Consider the following 8,060-nt stretch of genomic DNA (forward strand, 5'->3'; position numbering starts at 1 on the left):
CCCCTACTAGCAACTAACCGTCTGAAAGAATAGAAAATCAACATACTTGGGAAAAAAGTCCAGCACATCAGAATTACCATTTTTTTCCTGAAACCAAAATTTCTAGTATTTGTTAAGGAACGATTTCAATTGCTGTTGATCCATTATCTGAATAGTATGTCCTTGAAGCCCACCCTGCAAAATTACAATCCTACATAATAAGCTGGGTCTATCTAGCATATATTAAGAAAAGGATAATTATGAAGCAGTTCAAAATGGAAAACTTTAATGCGGTTAAGAAGTTATAACATAAGCGATAGATATAAAAGGACACGCTATCACATCTGAGTCACCAGGCACATGAGTTTTTATTGTTGATTAAGCATGAGGTAATCAACAGGAAGAAACTAATCATATTATATCACATAAAATGCTTGAAAAATCAACAAACTGCAGAATACAAATACTGGCCTTTACCTACACCCTCAAGCAAAAGCTCCGCACGTTCCGACGCTGGCTCGTAACCATTCTCTGGAAACATTACATGACCATATCTTGCAGCAGTATAACCCATATCTCTTGCAAGCTCAGTCTGAAACCACCTAAACAAGTAACCACATTAAAGAACTTCAGAAAAGTGACCAAATGGTGCGGATAAATGAACTTTGATTTAAGAGAGCATAGTTTGGGAGGCATATGCCAAAAGCTCTAGAATTCGTGAAATTATTAGGTGAGCATGACTCACTATTAACCTGCACTAACAAAGCAGTGGGATTTTTCTGTACAGTTATACTATTTAACTCTTTTTTAGATTTTTAGATGTGTTTAGGGACAGTTTCAAAAAACTGATATGCAGCAAACAGTTGTTAAATCTTTTTTCTGGTTGTTTTTTGTCATAAATCTAGATTCCCCATTTCGATAGGTGATAGAGGTTGTAAGGAGGACCTTATGAATGGAATAGCTTATTTAGTAGTAGGTGAGTCAATAACTACCACAAAATGCAATCTTAACACAAGGCTGTAGCCACTGCACATTTTATGAATGCAATTGTATATTTCTCAGGTTCTTGCACTAATTTCTGAAAGAGGGGAGGGTCAGAACCATAAGAAAACTTCCTAATACTCAAAATAAACAATTAAAAGAATCCTGCTTACTGAATGATCTTCAGAAGTCCCCGAAAAGGAACTTCCACTAGTTTTATAAAAATAGTTTTTCTGCTCTTTCCAAAAAACCATCGACTTCCAGCAACAGAAAGGAAATGGACAGCACTAATTCAAATGATTGAGATATATTTGATAGAAATGTAAACCTAAGAAACCATTTCCTGAATAGTCACATCTATATGCACCAATAACTTCACTTGGTGCATTTTAGAAAGCTGATATAATTCCAAATGACAACAAACTCTCTCACTCCATTCTCTATCACTCACAACAATATCCCTTCAACTAAACAGAGCCAAATTAACAGAATCTCTTTTTACTTCTACATAAAATTGCTTCTTTTTTAATGTTAATTTTTATTTACAAATAGTTAGTTTGTACTATCTTGTTAATTACAGCTAAATTTGCTAATATTTTAATTTCATAGAAGATGACACTCCACATCAAGCTTACCAATTAGAATACAAAATTATATTCAGACGTCAAGTAGGTGCATGTTCATCAGTAGATCTAACTGAATCATTATGTAAAAATAAAAAAAATACATCTTTTGAACAGAATTAGCATAACGTAGATGAAACTTGTATTTACAATAGAAAAGAAAAGTCAGCAGCAAAGATTCAAAAATAGTTTCTAAATGCAGATTCTAGTTGTCCTTGGACCCTATGAAAAATTCTAGTTCTCAAGAAAAACAGCACGAATAGATTACTAGAGAATTGCATACAAGTGGATCATAAGAAAAATGTGAGACCCATTGGTGGATTCCATTAATCAACCGGCTCATGATTTTTGACGAGGGGCATTTTCTTCATTATTATTGACATAATAATGTTTATTGTATTATTTGTCAGTTAATATCACAATAGGTTAACCTTTTTTATATGCAAGAGTGGAGGCCATCTAGGTGTTTGGGCGTTGTATTAGCTCAAAAGCATTAAACTAGATCATTGGGAACAGAGGTTTGATAGCTTGGATCGAGCCATAATAGATCTAATTTGGCTAATGGAGCACGCAAACAGGAATCGCAAAAGAAGATGAACATGCTTGGAGACATATCCATGGCTGACCTTACCTAAGACCTATTCTTAAAATTCCACCTAGACAACCACTTGTCTGTGGAGAGGAGTTTGGTGAAAGCTTATCTAATTATATTGAAGATAACATAACCAAAGTGGGTGCTGACAAAGAATTTCAATCTTTGGATCTTAGGTTGGAAACATGGTGGCAAATGATGATCTTTTAGTCATGAATAAAGATCTTACAAACAAGGAGACATGGTAATTTCTAATAATTCTCCTAAAGATATTTTAAAAGATTATGTTGAAGTTTCTTTGTATACAAAGGTTGAAGTATTGGAAGTCATAATGATAAGAATGTCAAGTTTGAAGTAAATGAACGTGCAAAGAAACTAAAAGTGGACTTTGTAAGAACAAAAAATTATAACATAAAATATGAATTTGTCTTTAGTGTGCACACATCATAAATTAAATTTTGAAGTTCATCAAAGACAAGCTACTTCATGAATATGGTAGCTACAATGCTATATTCAAAGTATTTAATTCTTTGAGATAGAAGTGTTCAATTTTTTACGAATAACTTGAGAGCAAGTTTTTTGGAAGTACAGTGGCAGGGCACTTTCTTCATTATTATTGATATAATAACATTTATTGTATTATTTTCTTAATTGTTTAAGATTTTCTAGGTTTTGAGGAGTTATAAAAGAAGTTTACAAAGAAACCTGAAAGCATTTCATATGAAGCTTGAAGTTGTTGTTTTTCTATTTTAATTATTTTCCTAATTAATTTTGAATTTTAATTATTTATTTCTTACATAGATTAGGACTTTTAATTTAATTAGTATTTTGTGATTTTTGAAATCTTAATGCTAGATGGATTCTATTAGTTAAATAAGTTTTAATTAGAAATCCTTTTTTATAAAGAATTTTTGGTCTATAACTAATATAAATAAAGATATCAATTTTATTTTGAGAGCATTCTGACTATTCAGGTTTTTAATAAAATATCAGAGATTTTTTCTATTTCTCTATAGTATTTAGGGTTGTAAATTTTAGACTTAAGAATATAAGCTTTTATCCACGTCGTCATACGCCATGACAATTTTCTTGTAACTTATTCTTGTTTTTTTTTTTTCAAAATAGAATTTCTCACCTTAAAATAATTGACTTTTTTTTTTTTTCTAAAGAAGCATGCATTACTGAAAAGATGAGGAAGTATAACATAATAAAATAGGAATCCTTAATTACAGAAAACCAGTCATGTGCCATAAAGATGACCTGTAGAGCAGCATCAGGTCCTTGAGTCCACCAACTAGCGCATGCATCAAATTGTTGTTGTGATGAACCGATTGTCCTGGATCTGAAATTGGGCCCCAAAAAAATAGAGATATAAGCTTTATAAGCTTAGAGAAATAGCTAATTTACATCACAAAATAATTCATCACGGAACAAGAAAGGTGAAAACATTTTCTATATAGCAAACAATTGCAGCATTTGTTGGCACGCTGCATGTTTGATCACTTAATTAAAACCAATTGTGACTATTTCTCTGAGACAAAGAGATAAAATAGAAAGCCCAATCAAATATTATTTTCAAGGGGCTGGGGATAGTAAGAAGACAAAAAAAGATTTGATATTGCCCAGTTTATTTACTGGAAAGTAGTTTTTTCTGGAAAGTAAATTCTGGAAAAATAAATTCCAGAAAAGTAAATTATTTTTCGATGTTTGGTAGTGTAATAGAAAATATAAGTTGGAAAACACTTTCCATTGTTTGGTTTTGTCATGAAAAATGAGTGAAAATAACTTATTAATGTTTTATTTTTCTCAAGTTTATTAAAATAATGAGGAACAAATCTTACAAATTAAAAAGTTGAATAAGAATGAAATTAAAAAAATATATAATTTCATAAATTATCTCAAATAAAATAAATAATAATCAAAATAATAGAGATCAAATCTAAAAAATAAAAAAATTGAAAGACGAAGAAATTAAAATAATAATAATAAACATTTCATAAATTATTTCAAATAAAATAAGTTAAAATTAAAAAAATAAGGACCAAATTTGATAGATAAAAAATTTCAATTAAAAATGATAAGGGAAAAGCAAATAACAATTATGAAAATGAGAACCAAAGTTAATATAAAAACTAAATTCTAAAAGATGAAATTGAAAAATAAATATTCAAAACAAAATATATATAGCAATCAAAAGTTCGAGGATCAAATTTGATATAATCAACAAATAATGACATTTCTAAATTTTTCACAACTTTCGGAAAGTGTTTTCCGTCCAAAATAAAAGGAAAATATTTTCCTGGAAACCAAGCCAAATTTTTCTTTGACTGGAAAATGTTTTTTATTGATCGAAAAATGTTTTTTATTGACCAATTTTTCTAATAACAAACAAAAAAAAATTTAAAAAGTAATTTTTAACTTTTTAAGAAACAAACAAATCCTTAAAGTTGAAAGTACATAGGTGAGCCACACATTTTTGGCAAAACTAACCTTGTACACAGCAAAGCTCTCGCCACATCTTGAATCAATAACAGTAACAGTCTCTTCCGGGACAAGTTTGTGCTGAGTAAATGGCCTTCACAAAATATCTCCTGCCTTTTTTAGCATGTAATTCAATCCCCGAATTCTTTCTGAAAAAGCTGATAGCATTATTTGCTTTAGAGAATTAAATGTTTCATCAGAATCACCAAACCATTCCACCAAGTCATTTGACAAATCTTGTGGCACAGGTGGCAGCACAATTACAGGAACCCTAGAAAAATACAAGAGGAAACGAGAACAAAAACAACTTACATAGACAGAGTGATATCTCAATTATGCATAACAAGATTGCAGTTGAGAAATAACTGGTTCAAAATTATCTAGTTTAGAAAAAGAAGAATGATTAAAATTACCTATTTCGCAAATATGACAATAATGGCACCTCATTAACAAGGCCATGATCTTCTAAAACAACAGCAACAATATTAAACTCTCGTAAGCTGAAATGGTTCCAGAAACCACCTAACCTCCCATCTCCCATAAGAACACCAGGTAAGCGAAAATGCCTGATAACATAAATGGAAAAGAAATGAATTGACGAAGGAGAATAGTAATATTTTTTATATATCTTTGTAAACCACCGTCAACATTTTTGGTGCTGTTGAGTGACTGTTGGACTTGGAATATATTTAAGGCTTTCCTTTTGCAAGATAACTGAAATATGCAATTCTGCATCCAGGTTATCACAGTGATACCATAAGTGCTAAATTCATTGCCACAAAATGCACAGATCTTGCTAAACCTGGTTCATTTCTTCCATGTAACAAGAAACTCAAAACGAACAGACAGAAAGAAAGAAGGGGAGAAAAAAAGCTTCCTTTAATCATGTCCTATCTAGTTCACATTATCTGTGGGACAAAAAATGAGCACAATCAACTGGACTAAGTTTTAGTCCCAAAGTAGTTTGGTTGACTTCAAAAATTCAGTTCCTACATGCTGTTCTTCCACGTATCCTGTAAGATTAAAAAGATGCACAATTCAACAGCCAAAATGGAATGGTTAATTATATAAATTCTTTTCATCCCTTCCATCCTATCACGTATTCTCTGTGATACACCAAATGCACATACCACATACCAAAAACTTAAATTCTTGTTACTTTTTTCAAAAGCACAGACCTCAAATGAACAAGTATAGCATACATTCAGGTTCCTAGGCAGAGAATAGGCACAATCATCAAGCAAGATATTCATATTCACTGCCAACTTGTTGTTGGGTACTTCTTTTTCTGGTTCTTTGGTCGGTAAGAGCAGGGCTTGAATTCGAGATCTTACTCCCTCTTCCTTAGAAAAGCAGCGTAGCAAGTGCTTAGTTTCATTGCTAGGATTGTTTTGCTATTTTCCGCTTCTCGTTTAGTTGCATTACTACCAAACCAATTCTCAAGTTTACCTTAGATCTTTATGGAACAAATAGAAAAAAAGCCCACAAGTTTGCTTTACTGGTGAGTAAGATTAACATGTAAAAATAAAATCAAGAAATTGCAGCCTTCAATCACAAGTTTCATTCGAAGTCAACATAGAATCAAGGACATCTTGTAAAACATCGAACAAAATTCTGAATCCCAAATTAATAACCAAATGTGAGGTAATCCTATAACCAGCAATAAACAATTAACATTCATTAACAGGAGAAAAATGACCACATACCGGTACAAGTCGCATTGCTAGGTCCCATACGGACCCGGACTTGCAACCCCACCAGCAGTCTCAACCACACAAAAAACATCCATTCCCTCCTTTCTAACCTCTACTTTTCCCAAGGACTTCTCTAAAGTACCCAACACTAAAGAATCCTCCACTACTCCATTCTCCTTCTCTGCCTCCAAGTGCGGCGAAACAGCCTCCTTCCATGCATACAAGGTTTCACAAAACACATGAAACCCATCTTTCACAAACCTGCTCTCCTCACTAAAATTCAAATTATAAATCCCTAAATTCTGACCCTTGGTCTTAGATTCGTCGCACAAGAGGGAATTAGCAGCAGAGGGAGGAATTGAGGACGGGATTTGAGGCAAAGAGAGAGAGGAGAGGAGCGGTGTGAAGCGAGGGAGGAGAGTTTAGAAATGACGAAATGGGAATGGGAATCGGAATCGGAAGGGAAACCGGTTTGGAATTTGGATTGGTTTGAGTTAAAGGATTTTGCGGGGTTTGTTGCTGGTGAAGGGAGAGAGGAGGAAGGGAGAGGCGAGGCCGGTGGAAATTAAGGTTTTGCCGAGGTAAGTGTTGGAGCCCCATATCATGTATGTTGCGAAGGAGAGTAGGAGGTGCAATGGCTGTGAGGAAGTTGTGGAGAGGAATTTGCGGTGGATGAGGAGGAGAGAGTGGCAACGGAGGCGGCGATGTCGGAGGAAGAGCATGGGGACTGCTGAGGTAGAGGCCTAGAGTTGGAGTGAAGGGAGAGAGTCAGAGAGCGATGTAACGGCTACAGGGCGTGCCAAAATTTGAAATGTAGAGGGTAGTGCGTGGGGGCGGGTTGTCATAGGACTATAGGAGGATATGGACTTTTGCGATAAAAGTGGGTGAGCAAACTGATTTTGGTAGTAGGCGGTGATTGGTTCGCTGTCTGACTTTATCTAATTAGGTAACTAGAAACGTTGCCCGCGCGTTCAATTTTTTTTATATAAAAAATATTTAAAAAAATTAAAATGTAAGAGTGTTAGTTTTTTTTATAAAGTTAAACCTAAGAATATTTGGTACTCCTAAACTAAGAGTTATATTTATAATATTAATAATAATATTAAATTTATATGACCCAAGTGTAAGTGAGTTTGGTTACAACATCAAACCTGAAGCCTTGAATATGAATTTGCTTGCAACGTCTTGTTATAAAAATGTGATAATTAAAAAGGAAAAAAATTTAATATTACAAAATAAAATTAAAAAAAATATTAATTGAAAAGAAAAAAACAATAAAGCAAAGCATTATTCCGATGAATAGTGCTTTGCAAAGAGGGGTACAGTAAAATCTCTTTATGAGATCACAATAATCTAATGAACAGTAAACAAAACAAATCATAAAGTTTAATTATTAATCAAATCGATATTAAAAGATGAAATTGAAAGAAACAAATTACTTAAGAAAAAAAACAATTTGAATCAACCGGTTTAACCCGTCAAACCTGGGATTCGTGTCATGAAATTGAAAGAAAAAAGATTGATGTCTTTTAGTTATAGTTAATTACAATATTTAAAGAAGAAATTGGAAGAAAAAAACTAATAAAAAAAAGAAAAAAATGAATCAACTGGGTTAGCCCACCAAATCAGGTTAACCCGTCAAACCTGGGATTCGTATCATGAGAATGTGATAACTAAATAGGAAAAAATTAACATTAATAAACTAAAGTG

The 8,060-nt window shown here is 32.8% G+C and overlaps 1 pseudogene; it reads right to left on the bottom strand.

The window, feature by feature from the left end:
• Positions 1-234: 234 nt before the first annotated feature.
• LOC133674167 (bifunctional dethiobiotin synthetase/7,8-diamino-pelargonic acid aminotransferase, mitochondrial-like) lies at positions 235-7,249 on the bottom strand (annotated as a pseudogene).
• Between the last annotated feature and the right edge of the window lie 811 nt (positions 7,250-8,060).

This window comes from Populus nigra, chromosome 15, assembly GCF_951802175.1.
Source record: "Populus nigra chromosome 15, ddPopNigr1.1, whole genome shotgun sequence".
Taxonomy (NCBI): Eukaryota; Viridiplantae; Streptophyta; class Magnoliopsida; order Malpighiales; family Salicaceae; genus Populus; species Populus nigra.